Consider the following 18,780-nt stretch of genomic DNA (forward strand, 5'->3'; position numbering starts at 1 on the left):
GTTTTTGGTTTTGTTTAATCATTCAAAAACCCACCCCGAAAAAGGATGGCAAACTGTCGGTAGGGCGAAAGGGCGAAACGCGATTAGGTTAAGGCGAGAGGATTGGAAGAATCCTGAGTCGAAAAACATAATGCAACCTGGTACGTTCGACCAGCGGAATCGGGAACCGGGATCCGTTACACAAGCGAGAAGGTGTGGAATGACATTAAAGATTCAGAGACAGAGACCTTCTGGTGGTCTGGCTGGTGGACGAGCTGAGAAACGACAGAGACAGAGAGAGAGATAAAGCGTTCCTTTCCTCTGCCCCAATGTGACAAGGACAATTCCTTGCTTATTGCTTTTCACTTTTTGCAAAGGGCTCCAAGTTGATCCGACCGAGGAAAAGTGTCGGAAACCGAGGGGGAACGAAAATGAACGAAATTATAATTGGATTTCTTTTGTTGAGAATACTGCTGCATCGTCCGTTCGTCTGCGTCCGCGAGGTTTCGTTCGATCATCGTCCATCTCGTCCCTTCGAGTTTGGATTTATGTTTTGTCATTTGGCGTTTTTCCCTTCTTCTCGGGAACGCTTATTAATCCGTTGCCCTTTTGCGACGACCGGTCGAATAGCACCCTTAACGAGTGGAGCAGATCAAATGATCTTACTGGAGCGATCAGTGCGAATTTGTTTAATGAGCCGCTGATTGTGTGAATTAAAAATGGGCATGGATCGAATGACGTGGCGGCAGTGATGTACATTTTATTGTTTTGTATTTAAATGCTCTCTTCCTTCTCTTTTTTTCAAACCCACCGTTCACTGCCAATCAATGAATGCATCATGTCAGGCTTTTGACATCGACATCCGGATCCTTTTGTTTTGCGCCACCCGCAGATCATCGCGAGTCGATTCCAGCGTCACTCGGGTAGGAAGAAGGAAAAATTCACACACACACATTCTTTGTAGCAGAAACAAACTCCAGGCAAGCAAAGATCACCTAAAAACATTCACCGAAGATGGGTCGGAGCGCAGCCAGACATGAATTGTTAAATCGCAACTTTGCCTTTGTCCACCTTCAATCGCAATTAGCATAAATCCTAATGCACCATTTGAAGCGGATCTTCCCTGTTCCGCGTCCGTCCGAAGCTTATCGGATCGGAAACGAAAGCACAAATAAACCTCATCCCGGCGACTGGGGAGTGTGTCACATTCGGTGTCGGTTAAAAATTGGTCCGCTGTCTCTGTGTGTTTTCGAGCACCATTAACTAGAGTTTGCCCACTTCATTGTGACGGGTGTCCGCCGATGCAGTGTCCGGTCTGGCGATCACGGTGCGCGAGTTTTCGCCGTACGCCGGACGTTTACGGCACCGGCGTGGGGGCGGGGTGGAGGGTGAAACGCGAGCTCGTCGTCACTCGTCTGTATTTACAATGTACAATTATCATACGGAGGACAGTTGGGATTGCTGTCTGCCTTTTTTATTACGTTCTCTGCTGGGACCGCGGTTCGCCTCATCTCCAATCCAGTCGTGCGCGTAGCGTACTTTCGGTGTATGCCGTATGTGTTCGTGTGTGTGTGTGTGTGTGTGTGGTGTGGCCCACCTATCACGTGGTTCATCAGTGGACGAAAATATCCGCATATCAATTAGTGTAGATAATCTGTAATGTAAATGAGAGCGCACTGCTCGGTACAGATGTGAACCCGATTAGCTGCGACTGGGGCCACCGTTGGCCGGATGCTAAATGGCTGGTTGCTACAGGCTGCCCCTCGCTAACGCTGCTCTCACCACCCGTCGTCGGATGTCCTTTTTTGCTCCCTCTCTCTCTCTCTCTCTCTCTCTCTCTCCTTGACGAAAGCCCTAATTTTTTGGGGATTGTGTCAAATTAATAAGTTAAATCTTAGCTCATGACTCGACGTTCGGCTGTTTGCGGCCCCAATTAGCGCAATGATTCGATTTCGAAGGCTTCGCATCAATTGGAACACAGTTTGCTCTCATTTCGGGTGTTTCTTGTTGTGGTCCTGTTCAAGTTTGTTCATTCGACGATGATAATTGAACCTTCGTGCATTTCATTACAATGGGCGGGTAACGTGTCGTAAAAGCTAATCTTTTGCGTCTGCTATGTAGTGTTAATGCGGTTTCGTTTAAGCCGCGTGATGTCAGTTCGAGGATCATCACGAGGCTTAAGCGTTAAAAATCGTATTTTTTTTTACAATCATCACCAACCATTTTTTACAACCATGAAACTAATAGCACTGCGAAATTGAGTGTTGATTATTTATTTATTTACTGAAGGACGGTCGTAATTTTAAAATTTAGTTAATTATTGACAATCAAACAACCCAGATCCATAATATGTACAATTATTAGGTTATAATTACGATATTAAAATTTTAATTATTTATTCATTCATTACAATGTTACAATGTTTCAATGCAAACTACAATGTTTCAATTATTTGAAAATTGCATGTACATTAGAAATTTGAGACAAGTTTTGTAATTACATTTCTTTAAATTACCCCAAGCTTATTTGACTTACGCTTTACTTTCACGTCTCTTTCCACCGTTTGCTCGATACGAATCGCATATATAAGAGTGTAACAGTGAAACAATAATAAATAAATATCCAATTACTTAAATTAACGTTTACATACCTGCCGAGACGTGATGCAATTGATAGTCTCGCGGAGACTGATTCATGAATTGATTCGCAATTAAGCAGGAACGTTAATTATTTAATCAGGACGAACTCGTTTCCTTCGCGAACATGAAACGGTGCCACATTTTGGAGCGTGTAAATCAGTGATAGTGTGGAGTACAGAAGTGTACCATCCCGCCGCCAAGGGAAGAAGTGAGACATTGTTACGCAAAAAATAACATTCCGGAGTGGTTTCTGGCCGAATCGAGAGATACTGGACATTTACTGCGCTGGATGAATGAATGTAACTTCCTTTTGCTTTAGCTTTCTTTCTTCGTAAAGAGGAAGGGACACTGTGCGAAATTTGTGATCCCAAAATGCCGCAAATTATTCTTTATTCGTCTTTTTTTTTCAATAAAAAATAAATGTTTGAAAATGCAGGAAGATGCTTAGCATTCATTATTGAATTAATTAATGTATCGCCTTATTTCGGACACACCCGTAACTCACTGTTCCCATAGTGTGAAAGGTAAAAAGGACTCCAAAGCAAGGTGGTAAATACGAGCATCAGCAAGGCGCGAATGAAGTGGTGCAATCTTACAAAAAAAAACGAACTGCAAAATGTAAACTGCAGCCTCGAGCAGGAATGCCTTTACCACCACCACCCTTCTCTTCGCTTATAAACAAGTTGTTCCACCGTTGTCCGTCGATCTTGAACGATTCATGGTGGCTTCTCTTAATCCTCCGGATCGATTCGCCATAATGCGACCCTGTAGGTGTAATTTATTATTCAATAATTATCGAAATAAGTTTTGCGCACCTCGTACCAGGCTGCGGTCTGTCTGGTGGGTTTTGTGCTGATTTTCTCCTCTCGCCATGGTGTGAGTAGCCTCGAGGGCGATCGTGAAGCTGTTATGCTTGATCCCGTCGATCTTGCCAGACGAGCAGGCGTTTGGGCGAAGGTTTTGGCTTACACCCACAGAGCGTATGGGATTTAAAGCTGTCCTTTAGTACGGTATAGCAAAATACCGGACCAGCGTGCCAGTTTTGTTGCGAAAGGAATGAGTTACTTGCTTACCTCGTGTGAAATGATGCTGCTTTCGGGGCTTATCTTTTTTGTTTTTAATTTAGAATAAGGATTATTTGTGTCTTTTTTTGTACTTTCAGTTTAAGTTTAAGTTTATTCCATTACGTTGCAAAAGTCTAATTTTAATTTATAATTGCTTCTAGAACGCTGCAGAGGAATGAATAAGAGCATAAATATGCATTACGTTAGCCAAAATGTATGCAAATTTAAAATATAATTTGGAGATCTCGATGCAGATGCAGTCAAACAGTTATCAAATCTCATCCAAAAACTGTGTGCTCGATCGCAAAAGCAAAGGAGCAGATACACGGAAGTAACAAAAAAAAACTGTCAAGCTGCTTAAAAGTGAGGGGACGACAGCGCCGGAAAAATCGTTTCGAATACAATGGGAATGAAATAATTCAATAAAGAATATAGCGAGATACTACGAGAAAAAATATAAATAATCAAACAAACCACTGGGCTAGAGGAGAGACAATAAGAGAGAGAAGGTACGGGATGGCTGGAGAACTATTTTACATATTGCATCTGGCAAGCGAGGCAGGCAACGCAACGGGGGAAACAAACGCGCAGCACTCATTGCACGACAATCCTTGGCGATGAATTGTCAGAACCGAGAATCGATCGCGGTCGATACTGAGCGCCCGGTTGGAAATGCGACGAAGACGATCGATGGCAATGCATCGGCATCCCTTGGTTGGTGGATGTGATGCACGGGCTCCTTCTAGATGCCCATTATTATGGTACGGCCGGTCGATCGGTCGGTCTGCCGGTCAGTTTTTGCGGGTTGATTTGCGTCGTCTCTCTGCGTCGTTTGGGGAGGGCTCTCTGCGGGGGGATAAGAGTTAAGAGGGGACACTCTCTCCCGGCCACTACCGCCACACTGTCTTATTACTTTTGATCGCAAACGTATAAATACAACGCATTGCAGTGGAAAAGGGATGTGATCTGGCGATATGTGGCAAAGATTTATGCTGCTTAACGCATCGCCCAGAAAGGAGGGTAAGACTGGTGAGATGGTAGCGGAGCTGTGAATTGTGCGAACGAGCCTGTAAATCTTCTTAAACTATTGACGACTACGCTTAGCACTGTGGCTGACTTGAATATCTAGCCTCCTGGTCGCTTTGGTAGAAAGATTTGTTCCATAGGCACCGCGACACGTTTCTCGATTAGAGCTGGATGAGCAAAACAATGGATGGTAAAGGCCGGTAAAGAAACGACACGGATTATTCCAAACGACACGGATCCAATGCGTGGGGCTTATTGATTTCAGAGGTGAATGATGCACAGAATTTACAACAAATTAATTTTTGAACAACTTTCTCATGTGACTATTATCAATATTATATTCTAATGCAATTGTGACATGTGTTAAATTAAACGAATTGCGTAAATGTTGTAAACTTAAAAAACGTAAACTGTTTTTTGTTCGATTTAATTTAAGATAAAAACCGCTTCAAACTGATTATTAAAAAAAAACTATAGTGCTCAGAAACATTGATAAGGTGCTTTTCCGCATGACGCTGGCGATGGTGACTGACGAAGGTAACAGACGAGGTGGAAAGCTTAAGGGATCAACCCTGATCGATGAAAGACAGAATGGGGAAGCTGTGATCATTTGTATGTATAAGTTGGTGCTGTCAGAGGACGCCGATAAACAGTAGCGAACGACTCTAAATGGAAGGAAAGCGTTGAATCCAGCATCCACCGGTGCGAGCAGGAAAAGGCACAGAGACAAAACAGAGCTGGCAGTACGATGAGTGGCAGCGGTTTACAATAATTTTGAAATAAGTAAGAAGTTGATGAATTCCACTTGGGGTGATCCCCGCTCGCCGGTGGAACCAGATTTATCCAACACGGCAAAATAAGGCAATGCTCGATAATAAAGGTTTCTTATGGCAGCTGCACCAAATACGTTTATGGTTTTGGAATAATTTATTCCCGTGCTAGCGGTCCCGGCCCTCGCCCGGACAGAACACTGCAGACAGGAGCAGTAACGAGAAAAAGCGCTAGCTATCCCGCCCATTGCAATACCAATGCAGGAGTAGTATGGGCCCAGAGTAAGGGGACAGTATTGAATGTAACTGCCCGGTACCATTCCCTACGTTTGCTGTGCGTTGTCCTGCAGCACGGGAACGGAGGTAGAAAGATTAATGCAAAATTAAAGGATTAACTTCGATGCAGCCGGCCGAGTAGCGAGAAGAGGGGCGGCCAGCTCGAAATGAACCGCTACGCTTTGTGACAATGATACGGAAAGGTGCGGAATTGTTATGGGGCTTCCGGGTGCTGCGTAGCTCCCTCCAGTACGTACGCAGCTTCCTACCTCCGCATGCGAATGCGCCAACGAAACGAGCCAAGCAAAAGGTTGCAAGAAAATTCTCAATTTGGACGGTGGTAAAACTTACCCGTGCTAACTTATTTTGCTCCATCTCTTTGTTTGGTAATCAAACCGGTGGATACTTCATTTTCTTCTTTCTCCATTGCCTTTGATTACGTGGGTTCTGAGGTTTGCTTTTGGTTTGGTGAATTTGCGTGTTTTTATGCTAAATTTATCTTCACGATTGGGACAATATGTGTTTAGGCGTTTTAAAAATGAAACTACTCACTGATTCTCACACGGCACCTTCTAAAAATTCCCCAATCAAATAGTATAAAGAGGTTGTTAAGCAATATGCTAAACATATCATTCAAATGGAAACCGATAATACTTGATAACAAAATATTACTCTGTTATTTGAATTACTTTTTTATGTATGTCACATTAGTTTCTTGTTAATTGTTGTGACAAACAGTGATCAAATAGTGCTTGGACTATACATTTTTATTGATTTGACATTGATTATCATGACTATCTGTGAAATTGTGAAAACATTTACATACGACCCCCTCGAGATACGGCGATTCGCAGGTACGACGATTGTGATTTTGACAGTTAAAATCTGTCATTTTGAAGAAATTGATGTACAGTCTTTCTCCGAGTTACGCGAATTCCGTAAGTAAAATAGCACCATATTTCAAATTTCAGCCCAAATAGGAAGGATGAAATGTTATTTATGATCAAATTTAATAATCTAAAGTTCATTAAACTTTAAACATTTTAGTAAAACTGCAATTTATTTTGAATTTAGCAATAGTTAGAAGAAATTATTTGACGTATGCATTGTCAAAACTAAAAATTCGTGTCACTCGAATTCGCGTAACTCGAGTGTTGCGTAACTTGGGGAAAAACTGTATTTATTTTTATTTTTAATTTATTGCTGATAACCGTTCTATATACATTTATAAAGATTCCCAAGCTATCCAATCTTGAATATTAATATCATGTAAACGACTTTTGTAGTAGAATTAAAACAATGTCGAACTTAATATTGACACATATTTTACATGCGGCTTTTTCGACTAACGCCTTGCTCTAGGACATTTTTTCTGTCCCAAATACAGTATTATCTCGGGGGTCACCTGTTCACAATATTTTCGCATGGCAATTAATTAAAAAAAAGTACACCTTTTGCTGAAATGATATTGAATTATTGATGATGGATTGAGGCGAACGAATTTATCTCTAGGATATAAAATTTACACATTTGAAGATAATTCGGCAAAATCCGACAGTTACAGTCTCATGCAATACATGTGGATGTTCTTAGTATTCCACAGAACAAAAAAAAATAAGAAATTCTCATCATCATCACTCAGCTAAGTAATTACGATGCAGTGTAACTAAAAAAACCGAAATATTGCCGTTATTTTTACATTATTACTATGATACATTACCATGGTCATCTATGAATTATCTAAATATAGACTTAATATAAGTGGCGTAAGAGCTTTTAAAGTTGTCTAGTGGCTGTTGGTTAACCGCATTATAAGAAATGCAATTGTAAATTTGGAGCCCCGTAAATAACAAACAGTTTCCTGCATTAGACGATAATATTCTAGGAAGCATCTGCGTGTTCCATATGCATGTTCCATATTGTTACCCCGGATCATGCTTTCCCGCACCCGTGTACTGGTATTCAGTATTTTGTAGATGAACAACATTGTTAGGTAGATTATTCTTTGCCTTATGGACATCCATTGAAAAATATTAAGCATAATCACTGACGTGGTAAAACTACCACTGTTTAGCACAGCTCTCATACCTCTGTTCTGAATCTTCTGAAGTCGTGGCAACTCAGTATGACAAGACAGAAAAAGTATAGTAGGACAGAAATTAATGTATGATCCGATTAATATACTGTATAGTTCGATCTTTCCCGCCAAATTAATTTAATTTCTAAGTCTTGTGAGATCGCCACTCTTTCTGGCCATTTTGTTAATCAAATCATCAATAGAAGAACTAAAGCGCAATCTGAGGCCAAGATGTTTAATTTCTGAGAATACATAAATTATTTCCCCATCTATCTATCTATTAATTTATATGTGTGCATTCAACAGTCTATTTGAAATAATCAACATCTTCGTTTTATTCATATTCAGTTTTAGTTTCATGTACATCAGCGATCTGCTGATGGATGTAAGATCATAAATGAAGTTTCCAACGATATTGCTTTCTTTCTTTCTCTTTTTTTGCTATCTGGAAGTATACAGATACCATACAATTTCATTTTCAAACATTCCTATATGTCTTTTGAGGTGAAAGCTCACATGCTATATAATTACCGGCAGATAATCAGTATCCTTGCACGCTATTCGACCTCCATACTGCGACGTCACGGATCGCTCTCTCTCTTGTAGCAAGTGAAGTAGGAAACAAGCAAATCCATTCTCCTGGCGCAAATCCTTATTGGTCTTCACAAAATCTTGTGTGAGTTTTACTACCACCTTCACTTGGTAGATGAAGTTGATCATTGTCATGCTAACTAGACTGATTATGTTTGCATAATTTCAAACAGCAAATTGCCTCATATCACTCTTAAAATGTGTAAAAATATTAAAATTCCATTACGAAAATTATATTTAATTGTTTTAAGCAATATGTTGTATTAAGCACCATAGTACAGCTGTAGTGGTTGTTGAGCATATTTATATATTACCATCGATATATAGCGCTATATATCACCATCTGTTCTTCACTGATCCATTGATGGATACGGATCGGAGGATGGAAATGTAAGAAATGAATGACATGAATGATTTGTAATATGATGTTTCCGTTTTACAACGGAACTAATAATATAAAAGTACTAATTGAGAATCTTGGCATATCATTATTCTGACACATTTGCTATCCAGAAGAGTCTTTGATTTTACATTGGTCGAAAAAGGCTGTAAATCAATGTAATCATCATTTAATCACTGTATCCAATAGTTTACCTTTTTATTTATTAAAAAATGCACATAATACACCAAATTGTATTTACATGCAATGGCGAAACTCCATATCTGATGGTCACAATTACCGGGCCCATTGTTCGCCTGCCACCTTCGACTGAAGCGACTGACCGGAATAATTGTCCACCCGAGGTAATTACGTGTATTTTCACCGCAAACCCAATCATCTCTGCTCCGTTCCGCGGATTCTGCTACGGCATGGTGTTGCTTTTCGTGTGTTGGATGGATTGCTGGCACTACCCGGCATCGACTGGGGACTTGGGTTTATATTTCGTGAATTACCATCCAGCCACAACCTGCCCACTCCATTTGCAATGCGGTGCCCTCCCTTTATAAGCTTCATTTCATTTTTATTTTATTTCATTTTGCTCATTTGCTTGCGCCGGCCCGTTTTGCTGCCATTCCCCCGTCATCTCGTATCTCATCGTAACTCGCCTTGTTGCCCCGGTTGGTGCGATTTTAATCCGGCAAACGTTGACGTGACCTTTTTGCCGGGATTCTGCAATGGTACCGGCGGATGGGTCAACGGACCCATTGGTGATGGGGGAGGAATAGGGGGAGTTGTTGGGTGAAAGAATCTTTCCCGTGGTTGCCCACATTGCACTTTTCTCGGGCGCGTATCCTTTAGTTTTTCCCCCGTGGCTTTTCCTGCCCATGTCCAATGGAATGGATGGGGCTGTTGGTGCATGTGTATGTGTGTTTATAAGTGCTTTGACTTTGATTTTTGCTTATTATTATTTATGCCTCATTTTGTCCGCATCCGCACCACGAATCACCGCCACCTAGTGCATATTATTATAAGGGGTGAATTATGCACTTTTGTTGCCCGCGGGAATGCATCAACTTTTTTGTGCGGTTGTGCGAGGCTATCCGCAACTCATTCCATCTATCCTGCACTGTGCTGCATGGTTTGTGACCGAGTAACATTAAGAGATCGGTTCGTAATTTCAGCCCAACTGTACACCGTCCCCGCCAGGGTCCCAGGTTTAGGCAGGCTCGGTCAGTTGCCGGCGATACCAGATGCTGGGCCGAGGATGGTGGAACACATCGTGTGCATTTAGTGCATCTACATTTCACCGTGCGCGGAGGTGCGCTCAGATGTCTGGAGATAAATTATGGCAGTTCCTGTCTTTTAACAGAAACAGATTCACCCCTGCCCTGCGCCGCCCCATTCATTGCACGATAAAACTGATAGTTTTGGGATGCGGGATGAGGTAAAGTTTGATAGCACCACAACAATGAGCACATTCTCATTATAAAAACTTCCGGACCGGATTATTAACGCCCCGTGGTGATATTTCGTACCCTTTTCGCACTCGGATGCCTCATTTCATTTGCACGAAAATTACACGACCAGCATCAACACCCTCCCCAAACCGGCGTGTGGAGGGAATGAAAATTGGAAACAACTTTATGGTTCCACGGAACATTGCCTGCATCGATGCTGCTTCTCTCCCCGTTGCGGCCCGGCCATTGCTCCGGGTTCGCGGTTTAGTATTGCTCTCCTTTTTGCCCAGTTAATAATGATCGCGGCGGCCTACCCCTCGCGCCTTCTCTGCCCCTAGCTGATATGCAATGTCGATCGCGGCCCATGACGCACATGCTTCCCTCGCGAACGAGCCGGTGCCGTATAGGCGAAGGAAGGCAGCGATGGTGGGTGGGTTGGTTGGTGATGACGATGCTGCCCTTAAGCATAAATTAAAGAAGAATGTTTCCATGGCTGTCGATGTGTGAGTGGTGAGGGGCACCTCACAAAGGGAGGGTGTGCTGGGTTGGATGAAGCTTGGTGGTGGTGAACAAGCGCAAGAAAGAGAAGCAACGAAAGGGACACCCATTAATAAGAGCACCCGCGCCTCATTTCTTGGGAGAAGTTTGAGGAGTAAAAGGGAGAATAGGGTGAGATTGGGAAGCAATTGTGGGAGCAATACCGCAACGATTCGATGGGGCGGTAAAAAACATCGATTGTGCGAGACCACGAAACTGGCCAGCCCCAGCCAGCAGCAAACATGCAGTTTCGGGCGAGATATGGTGAAGATCGTGGTGGAAGGAAAAACTCATTAATTTTCTGTTGGAGCAAAAATTATTTTTCAATTTAAACACTCGTGCGTGAATTTTGTTAATTCAACCACTTGCTCGTTTTTGGTTTCGTGTTCGTTTCATCACCCCCATCAACGCTTCGTTTTTGGTTGTGGTAACAGCTGGGATAACTGTTGCTTCGTGATCGGTGCACTATGTCGTCCTTTGTTTTATTGTGTCGCGATAAAAACCTTACAAAAACCGATTAAATCGTTGCAAATTAAATTCCAATCAGGGTAGGGTCAGTTGCAAGTATATGCCACTTCCCTGCTCCCTCTATCGGAGCCTTATTTGTCTTTGCAACAGACAGATCCTAGATCTGCTGGTTGCTATTTTAAAATAACCCGTGCATTGTGCACTTCTGTTTTTGTTGTTACACGTTTTTTTGTTGTTTCTAATCAAATTATTTTGGTTTTATATTTTTGATAATACAGGTATTCCCCGATATACGATATTTGTGAGAACCGGAGGCAAGGGCGTACCTCGAATATTAGTGAATATTAGAATTAAATCGAGGTTGAAGGTTTTCAATCAAATTATAGCTCATTTTAGTATAATTTTGCTTGAAATGTCAGGTTTTAGCCACTAAATTAGTTATTTACTCTAATTTCTAATGAACATTTCAATTTTGTACCTTTTAAAATGATTTTTAAATTCAACTAAAAAGGTTTTTTTGTCTTATTCATATGCCAACCCAGTACAATTTGCTCGAAGAACTGTCGAATTAAGAAAATCGTGTATATCGAGTATGGTGTATATCGGGGAATACTTGTTCACTATCTCGAAAAAGCCAATGTTTAGTCCATTACAGCAACTTTCCTGTTTTTAAAAATTGTTTACTGAACTTTGCGTTAAAGTATCGTTTGAATATATGAAAATATCAGTTTGATGTACATTGAAACCTAAATGTGCGCCAACATTGCTAATAATGGGTTCAATTTTAGTAGAAATAATTGATTCTTGGGCTTATTCAACATCATTATTCATTCATCAATGATGATTTGCGCAAATAATTAAACATAAACTCTGAAAACCAGTTAAATAACATATAATTGGTGTGAATGAATGAATGAATAGAGTAGATTAGAATGGATGAATAAGTGAATAAATATGTTAACGTAAAAAAAGATGTGAGAAAAACGTCAACAATCTTATGTGCTTTTATTCATGTTAGTTTTATTCATTCATTTCAGTTTTCAGTGTTTATATTCTCTCTAATATAATTTTTTTAACATGAATGGTAAAAAACTTGGTCCTTCTTTTACCTTATCAAAATATATCCTATAGGAGTTTCTTTTATCTAAATTTCATTATTGACTCCAAGCTACATGGAGTAATGATACTATACATATTATAATAAATATTCCTTACCGAAATCGATATCATATAAAACTGAACTAATCATTTCGACATATAATATAATGTTAAATAAAAAAGCTTGAACCCTTGAACTTGACATTTATTTCTGAAATACTTTTAAATAATCCCTAAAAAATAGGTTCGAACAATCAGAAAATTTGCAACATTAATTGAGATGTGTTGGCTGGCTTTTTGAGTTTTGATAACAAAAATTTTTTATCATAAAAAATCTTAACTCATGCGTTGGCAGGTTGGCAGTTGCCATAAATTGTACACGATCGCGCTTAATTTTTGCGATGTTCTTCTAGCACCCTGTTGAACATCATCTTATGAACGATCAACTCACCATTGAATACTTTCTTCGGGCAATGGTTACAAGCTCGCTCCTATGCTCCACGCTGGGGTAACAATAATTACTCACGATCATAACATTTCGTATCATTGCCGAGCAAGCCCGTATTAGCGAATGAAATGCGTTACAAATTTCGCCCTTTTGCCATGGCTCGGTAAAAGGGGCCCCCCTTTCCTCTTCCACCAACGGTAACCGTCGCTCTCATTTCAGCTAATGAATGGAGGGGTAGAGAAAGATCGCGACGAAGGGAAAGGGGGAGGAAAAACGAATAAACGTGATTTGATGAGTGTAAGGAATTTTAACTAATTTAAGCCTCTTTCTTCTCTTATTTACTTCCATGCACACCTTTCGCCTCGTTTGGGTTGGTTTGGGGCTGCAAAATCCAGATATCGCTTTGTGGCAGCTACTAGCAACAGGATCGTAATCGATTATTTGCGGTGCCAGCTACACGGCGTGTATCACCCCAAGGCCTGTTTGGTGCTATTCGGCTGGCCAGTTGGAGCCGCCCGCAACCTTACCCCAAACCTGGAGCCCACCATAGGAAAAAAGGGAACCGTAAACCGGGATTGAGTTTGGTTGCGGACGGATCGAACTAGCAGACTGACTGACGGACTGGATGGATCTGGAATCTCGGAATGGTCGCAGCGTGGAAAGCGATCGCATTCTGGTCGCACTGAACTCTGAACGCTGAACGCTCAACGTATGATGGTTGCGGAACCGTGGTAGACGACACAACAACAGGCGACGTGTAATGCTGCAAATCAATCCGTGTCGAGGCTCATTGGGTTGAAGTTTCAACTACGGATCGATACGGCCGCACACTGGCTCCTTCAGCACAACACACACAAACACGCTCTATTTTACTAAACTAGAAGCTATTTAACTTCACCATCGTATCACACTGATTCTTTATGCCAGTTATCGCCCATCCGCGTGGTTAACGATAGCAAAACAGTATGCGAGGATTGTTTTGGTACGTTAAACACCGACATGGACGATGACACAGCGAAGGGCAAGGCGTGTGTTTTAACATCAGCAAAAGGTGTAGACATTTTAGTTTTTAAACATCTCCTACTAATACCCCAAACATTGCTAATTGCTTAGGATTGTGCGATGAGGAAAATGAATCCGCTTTTAGCTTATCCCTTTTTCATGTAGCTCCAAACACCGTATCCATTGCAAAGAAACCGAACACCAACACAGGAGGTCGGAAAAGGGAAAACCTAAGACGAGGTGCTTCAAATTTTCGAACATTACAAATCTTTTACAATTACCAATGAAAAAGGTGTATGTTTTTTTATTCTCAAGGATTATGAAATGAAAAAGTTTGGCTTGATGTAGGGCGAAGTTGTATAGCATGATACGGTTAGCATCAGTAAGCTAACATTCGTTGCGATCCACCTGCGCAAAAGATGCGCGAGAAAACACACGTGTTATTCAATTGCGTGTTTTTATTTTTCAAGTTTTCGCGCAAATTGATGGCGCTTTTGCGAGATATGATAGATAAGCGAGGAACAAAAAATCACATTACATTTGATGCGAGGAAAATAAATTATATACATTTGTTTTAGTTATTGGCAATCTTTTGCTTCTTTTATTTTTGCGCAGATCCACTCACAGGATCCATTATACTATACTGCTTGCTAAATAACTATACTAATAGGTTTCGGTCTGACACCGGTTGAGAAGACACCGGGGTTAAAGACACACATTGTTGCACCAAAACGAAAGGTGACTAAATGATCGTTTTACTGTTTGCTAACAGCAACTACAAATTAGATGATAGAGAAAAGGCAATGCAGCGCAGGCAAAGCATGTGAAGCAGTTGATAATAATGAGGAGAGGAGCACAATTACAGTGCAGTTGAGACAACACAAAATGATAAATGGAAAGAATTTCAAACCCCGCATTTAGCATGTAAGTGAACAATCAAAAGTAGAAAAAGATGTGAAGTATACACGAAGAGCAAATAAAAATATATAACTTTACAAAAGTGGTGTTACAACTGTGTATTTTTTTTTATAGTTAAATACTGAATTAAAAAGATGGAAAATGTTGAAGGATGTGAGTAGTAAAAATATATGTACATTTTTAATGATTCAATTTTTTAATATATTAAATGCGTTCATTAGTTATCCAGCGAATGCAGAAAGAAGCAATCTACTCAAATAGCCAAATTCTTTGCAAAATTCTTACTTACTTACTTATCCGGCGCTAGAACCGCATTGCGGTCTTGGCCTGCCTCAGGAGTGTCCGAAACCGCTCACGGTCTCGCGCCTTCGTCTGCCAGTCCGTTATCCCGGCCTTAATGGCGGACGGCTTCACGCCATCTTGCCACCTCAATTTGGGCCTACCACGCCTCCTCTGTCCTTGTGGACGGCCTAAAAAGACTTTACGGGCTGGGTCGTCCGTTTCCATGCGTATAACATGGCCAGCCCACCGGAGCCTGGCGAGCTTGATACGCTGTACGACAGTGAGGTCGCCGTACATCTCGTATAGCTCGTCATTATAGCGGCTCCTCCATTGTCCTTGCACACATACGGGGCCAAGTATCCTTCTGAGCATCTTCCTCTCGAACGCGGCTAAGAGGATTTTGTCAGATTTGGACAGTGTCCATGTCTCAGAGGCGTATGTGAGTACTGGTACTATATAGGTACTATATAGTCTCAGTTTCGTCCGTCGCGACAGGTTCTTTGAGGTGAACTGCTTGTAGCGACCAGACCGCCATCTGGCGTGAGAATCGTGAGCGATCGTGACATCCAGGGACAAGGACACGGATCTCCGTGAAGCGCACTCACCAGGCACACGAATGTGTCAAAGTGACGTGCGCCGCGTGTCCAGCGCTACACTTCCTGCTGTCAGCGAGCACATTCTCTCTCTTGCGACCCAACCTCGAAAGCGAACAGACCTCTTCCTTCGCTCCGCGCTCGAAACTTCCTCAACGTGAAACCCTCTCGCACGAACGTGCGCAACCGTTCATAATATAGTGTAAAATAAAGTTCCGTATTTCCTACTCACGAAACCCAACGCGTTCGCGACATAAAAAATTAGGGACCACTTTTGTGGCGCCCCTAAAACTGGTGACCCCGACGTGATCGCGTGCGCGAGTGAGTGAGTGGTAACCTGACGAACACCGTGTCCAGCCGGAAAAAACGTGTTTCCATTGTTCCACGGTCCGGACCGACGGCAACGTTCCCCCCCATCATCGAGGAGCGGCCGACCACGAAGGAGGCACCACGCAAGCGCAGCCAGCGAAAAAACCCCCGTGCACAAACCCCGAACCCACACGTCGTCAGCGCACGCAGCCATCGTTCTCTTCTCGCCGACACCATCGACCGAACGCCACCGAAGATCATCGCCCCTCGTTTCTCACACCACCACCGTCATCGACGAACGCAGCCAACGAGCGACTAATCCTAACACGATCGACCGCGTGTGCGGATTTTTCGTCGCCGAAGGATCGACCTAGCCAACCTCAGCTGGACTTGCTTGCGCCCCCGCCACTAAGGTAAGATCCACCCTTTTTTAACTAACCTTAGTCGTAAGGATGTTGCACAGTCCGCCGGTCCGCGACGTATCGACTCCCGATGGCGTAACCCCGAGTGCCGATCCAGCCATGAGTGGATCCAAATCGCCTCACGTACCAACACCGCCCGTTCCGAATACCCCGCGCGTACCAGGGCCGTCCGCCTGCGACGCCATGTTTATGCCGCCCGAATCGCAGATTGACACTTTGAATGCCATGCAGCTGAAACCACCAGAGATGGACACCACTGACATTCAAACATTTTTCTTCGCATTGGAAAACTGGTTCGATGCGTGGAATATCACCACGAACCAACATATTCGCCGTTTTAACATTCTTAGAACGCGTATACCACTTCGTGTCCTTCCTGAGCTTCGCCCCCTGTTGGAGAACATTCGACAGTACGCTACGGACCGTTACGAGGTAGCAAAGCGTGCAATAATTGAGCACTTTGAAGAGTCGCAACGAAGCCGCCTGCATCGTCTGCTTGCCGAAATGAACCTCGGGGACCGAAAACCATCGCAGCTATTAGCGGAGATGCGCCGCGCCGCAAATGGAGCAATGACGGACTCTATGCTGGTAGATTTGTGGATCGGCCGTCTCCCGCCATACGTCCAGTCCGCCGTTATTGCCACTAACACGGATACCAACGATCGAGCTAAAGTAGCAGACTCTGTTATGGATTCGTTCGCGTTATACCACCGAACGGGCCCGTACCAAACCATCCACGAAGTACGCAACGAGGACTTCGAACGTCTTTCTCGGCAAGTAACGGAATTAGGTCAGCGCTTGGACGCCGTACTGAGCAGGCTCAACGAACGAGAACGCGCGCGACCACGCTCACGTACCCGGCAACGTCAACCGAACCAGGATGCGGTAACACCCAGCGGACACTGCTATTACCACACGCAATACGGGCAAGCGGCGCGGAACTGTCGTCCCCCCTGCTCCTTCAACAATCGGCGGCAGGGTAGTAACTCGGCCACTGCTTCCGATTGACGCTTAACCAGAGGGCAACCTCAACAGATACACGTACTTTCGACCCATAGCTATCGTCTCGTAATAACCGATCCAAAAACTAACATCAAATTCTTAATCGATACCGGTGCAGACGTTTCAGTAATCCCTCGACAACACAGTTCCGTCCCGAGTAAACCCTCCACCATGAAGCTGTTCGCCGCTAATTCTACACCAATCCAGGTTTACGGAGAGTCGCTCTATACTCTCGATTTGGGACTTCGCCGATCTTTCCTTTGGAACTTCATCATCGCAGACGTGGGGACAGCGATTATTGGAGCCGATTTTCTCCAACATTTCCATCTGCTCGTGGACTTGCGCAAAAAATGTCTTGTCGACGCCTTAACAAACGTACGTTCTACCGGAGTGCCGAGCCAAAACCCGTCGGAACCAACCGTAAAAGTATGTGATTCCACCTCACCGATCGCCACTCTCCTAAAGGAATTTCCCGGGTTAACTGCACTATCCACTCCTGGCACCTTACTGCAGTCCGAAGTGACACACCGAATCGAAACGACGGGGCAACCAACATTCGCAAGACCTCGCCGATTACCACCCGAAAAGTACGCAGCTGCCCGCAAAGAGTTCGAATCACTCGTCCAGCTCGGAGTGTGCCGCCCCTCGAATAGCAGCTGGGCCAGCCCGCTACATATGACAAAAAAGGCCGACGGCACCTGGCGCCCTTGTGGTGATTACCGCGCCCTAAATGCAAAAACCGTACCCGACCGTTATCCACTACCGTTTTTACAGGACTTCACGATGCATTTGCAAGGCAAGATCATATTTTCCAAGGTCGATTTGCACAAGGCATACCACCAGATACCAATTCATCCGGATGATATAGCGAAGACAGCCATCACGACACCCTTTGGACTTTACGAGTTCACTACCATGCCTTTCGGATTGAGGAACGCAGCGCAAACATTCCAACGCCTTATCCATGATGTCCTACGAGGACTCGAGTTTGTTTTCCCGTATATCGACGATATGATCGTAGCATCAACGTCCGAGGCAGAACACCACGAACACTTACGCCAACTTTTCGAACGATTGGAGAAGCACCAACTAGCCATCAATCCAGCCAAGTGCGAGTTCTACCGGAACGAGATTTCCTTTCTGGGCCATCTGGTCAACGCTTCTGGTATTCGTCCTCTCCCCGATCGAGTCCAAGCCATCAGCGAGCTGCCACAGCCAACGACGATTATGGAGTTGAAGAAGTTCCTCGCCATGATAAACTACTACCGACGTTTTCTGCCGCACGCCCTGGAAACGCAAGGTATACTTCTCGAGATGACTCCAGGTAACAAAAAGAAGGACAGAACGCCATTAACCTGGTCGCTAGAAGCTTCCGAAGCATTCGCCCAATGCAAAGAGCAACTGAAACGTGCAACGTTATTGGCACATCCCGTGAAGAAC

The 18,780-nt window shown here is 43.4% G+C and overlaps 1 long non-coding RNA gene across 1 annotated transcript in view; it reads left to right on the forward strand.

Annotated features, from left to right (window-relative positions):
- The window catches only part of LOC133391207 (uncharacterized), a 39,725-nt gene extending 24,911 nt beyond the window's left edge, over positions 1-14,814 (forward strand). The window contains exon 2 of the long non-coding RNA XR_009764690.1: positions 13,208-14,814. This is a non-coding gene — a long non-coding RNA (uncharacterized LOC133391207). The remainder of the gene's footprint in view (positions 1-13,207) is intronic.
- The last annotated feature ends 3,966 nt before the right edge of the window (positions 14,815-18,780 follow it).

The sequence above is a fragment of the Anopheles gambiae genome, chromosome 2 (genome assembly GCF_943734735.2).
Source record: "Anopheles gambiae chromosome 2, idAnoGambNW_F1_1, whole genome shotgun sequence".
Taxonomy (NCBI): domain Eukaryota; kingdom Metazoa; phylum Arthropoda; class Insecta; order Diptera; family Culicidae; genus Anopheles; species Anopheles gambiae.